This window comes from Falco punctatus (assembly GCF_963210335.1).
Source record: "Falco punctatus genome assembly, chromosome: 2".
Taxonomy (NCBI): domain Eukaryota; kingdom Metazoa; phylum Chordata; class Aves; order Falconiformes; family Falconidae; genus Falco; species Falco punctatus.
The window spans coordinates 102,288,885-102,292,687 of NC_137581.1; positions in this window are offsets into that span (position 1 = coordinate 102,288,885).

Genomic DNA, 3,803 nt, shown 5'->3' on the forward strand with positions numbered 1-3,803 from the left:
TACACCCTTTAACTCAAAGGGATTTTTTGCAGCAGAGCCAGGAATGGACCCACACACAGTACAGGGGAAAGTTGAAGCCGTATGTTCTGAATTTTCTCCCCTGAGTGGTTTTGTGTATGAATACTTGTGATTAAAGGCCAAATGGAGGATCCCGGTAAGAACTGGATAAGCTGGCCTTTAGCACATGCAATTCTCTCCTTGCTTGAAGTACTGCCTGTGACAGCTGACAGTGTGGGAACCATCGAGGAAGGAACTGTAATGCTCACTACAAGACTGGGGCACAGCTTGCTGCCCTGCCATTAGGCACAGTCGCTCTAATCTCAGCTGCCTATGGACTCCTCCCACTGATCCTTTACCATTGCAGAGTCAGCGGAGAAGAAATGTGTGACAGTACTCCTATCTGCACAAATCTACACATGCTCACTTCACAGTCTAGGATATTCTTTTTTGGCAATCATAAAGACGGAGTTTCAGATAGAGGTGATGGGCAGACATCTGGGGAAGCAGAGAACCTTAACATCCTACAGCTCTTTGAATTGCTGAATTCAGGCTGGGGTCCTGAGCTCTTTGTTTCTTCACTGTAAGTTCCCATCCAGCCTACCAAAGCAGTAACTGGAGCAGCATTTTGATTGAAGTGTTTGGACAACAAACTTCCTTATGGTACTTGAAAACCTTGTTCTCAAGGACTAAGCTGAAATTTAAAAATCTGTTAGAGGAACCAGGAAAGAAAACTCCCAGCTTGCTAGTAAATATGTTCCCAATGAAGCAAAGTTGAGCTCCACAGCCACTGGGAGAAGAGGAAAGCTTAAACCAAGAACAGTGCCCTGAGGTGAAACTGAATATTCAGCCACCTTCCTAGCAGACTATTGTCTGAACATGTCCAGTACTTTATAAAAATGAACACACTATATATTCTAAAAGGATACCCTAAAGCCTAAGTCTATGCATTCAAACATTTGCTGCACTTTTTATCTTTGCATAGTTTTGAAGAACACTGGCATTAACTGTATTTCAGTAATGAATTTAGACATAGCTAATCAGTCCATTATGCAGCAAGCTTGGCATTTCAAATCCGTAAGTGTGCCAGGCTAATTTTGGCAGTTAATTTTTTTCTTTAGTGCATTTTTACAATTTCTTTTCAAACCAGCTCTCCAGATACACAAGTTCCCCAACTGCTACTTCCAGTGTGAATTATCAGCTTTTCCACGTTTAGGCACTGGAGATCAAGCTTTGAAAAACAGCCCTACATAAAAGAAAGGCAAATAAAACTCTGGGATTTGCAGAAAAGAAGTGTTTAAACTTCATGTCTTAGCAGCATATTGGGGTTAAGCAAGAAAATATTTTTGGAAACTCTCTTTGCTTGGAAATGGAAATAAATTGTCATTTCGGTAATACCTCATGAAGAAAAGAGAAAATTTCTTTCAAATATTCCTTTGGAAATTAGAAAATGCTATTCTCAACCTGTTCCTTACCTTCTCTAATGTCCATAAGAGACAAATACTGTATTCTAATACTGTGTTCTAAAACGATTTTCCTTTTTTTTTCCTTTTTTTTTTTTTTTTTTGATGACTAGAAATAGTTCCTCTAGCATAAAGATGCTAGAGTTCTCCATGTATGCACCTTGGTGGAGATGGTCATTTTATTACAGGCATGTGTGACATGGTACATACAGATGGGCTTGAAAGGAAGTCAGATTGGCCATGGAGATCCCTTGGACACAAAAGAATGTTTTCTCATATCATTCCTTATTATTTGGAGCAAATAAGCAACATCTGTGTTTAGTTTAAAGATGATCATCATTCAATTAGTTCAAATGCATATTTTTTATCTTCCATCTTTTCTAGATGTCAAGAGTAACATACAGATTACATAGTGCTTGTATAATGATTCAGTTAAGGTATAAATTCTTAGAAACATGCTGTATGGGTTTACACACTATATATTTACCATTATCCCTGTAGTTATCATGGAATACTGTTACTCTGCTGGATGCACACAGGTGTAAAATAAAAAGAAAAAATACAGAAATGGTAAAACATATCCCTTCTTGGCATTTTTTTTTTCACCAAAAAAAAATGCTTTTGGATTTACATTTTATAATTCCACACAACAAGGTTAATCTGAAACCCAGACTGTAAGTGCACTGCTATTTGGAGAACGGATACAAGCATATATCCAGTACCTGAACCATCCCAAATTGGAAACTATTTGTTGAAATCTTTACTTTTAGCTATCTAGAATATTTACTACAGGGGCTTCGTTCAGTCACCCAGTGCCATTTAATATCCTGTACTGCATCCATCAGCGCTGGGCAGGCAGATGGCATGCAGGGTTTGCAGAACTCAAGCACAACAGGATGCCGTGAAGGACACCCTCTGGTAGTGGGTGCCCATCTGTAGGAAACAGTGGAGCCCAGGGCATTCTTGTCCATTAGTAACTCACAGACCTGTAAACATATACAGTCAGATGTGAGATTACCCTGCCCAAGCCAAACTGCCCAGATGTAAAATAAACTTCTGAAGGGGACAGAGCTTGCTTAGGAGTGCAAGTTCTCAAGGCTGGCTGAAATGTCTTGTCATTCTGAGGGGAAATACTTATGCTAATAAAAGAGACTGGGAAAGGAAATAAGTTATTTTTTCCTATGTATTCACCACAGCCCATCACCAAAACTGATCCCCCAAATTTTTAGTGCTTCTGTGTCAGTTAGATGCCACAGCTAGATTTCTGCCATAAAGACTTCCTGTACTCTCTGAAGACTCAGAATGACTCTTGAATTTACCATATTATTATAATGGTATTTCTCTGATTTGCGCTGGGAAGATTTTAATGGAAAGAAACAGTCAGATATCTCCATAAGATCTTCATGTTAACCTAGGCTCAGTATACAAAAATTTATACTACAAATGCTGGAACAAAAAGACAATGTTATATAATGGCATTTCATCACTGTAAAGTAAGACATTACCAGAAAGTCATTGTACATACTCTTAGGGCTATTAGCAAATGTAAAATCAAAAGTCCACTCTGAGTACCAGAGCACCACATAGAGACAGACAGATATTTAAACATGCCCTTGCTGGAATCAGAGCAAGAAGAAAGAAAAGTAGCAGTCTAATACACTGATCCAGTAATTTCCATGTTTGGTTTGGCCACTACTTTACTATGACAGGTTTCTTCTTTGCCTCACAGTTGAGGCAACCTTCTACCATCTGTACAAGCATGGAGGCCATTCAAAACAGGCAAATGCAATTAGGTCAAGGAATCTATGTCCTAACACAGAATTTAGGCCCAAATCAAAAGGAAGTTTGGCTGCAGTCTACCACCATGAGGTCACTGCTTTTTCAAACTGTAGTACAAATGACAACGATTTATTATTGTATTGATTAGAGTGTCTATGTCTAGAAACATCTGTATACATATAGATATACCAGATGAAGCATCATATTCCAAAAGAGCCAATACAGCTGAAATTTACAATCTTCAAAGTCTTAGTACTGTTCAATTATATATTTCATTAAAGCACAGAACGTTGAAGTAAGCTAAGGAGAACCCATCCAATTCTATAACCTAGTCTACAGGGGAGCAATGCTGTGAGGGCCTGAGAAAGAGGGCAGGAACTAGCTTGCTCAGAGAGACAGACAGATCAGGCAAGTCTCCACCAGCAAGTTTTGTATTTTGTGGGCTTTTAAGGCTGTTACAGCCTTTGTGCCTGGGCAGTTTCTACAATGACAAAGTTAATTCCTCTTTTTTCATGCAAGGATCATCTTGTCAAGTGCACATCTCATGTTTTTAGACCCCCGTGC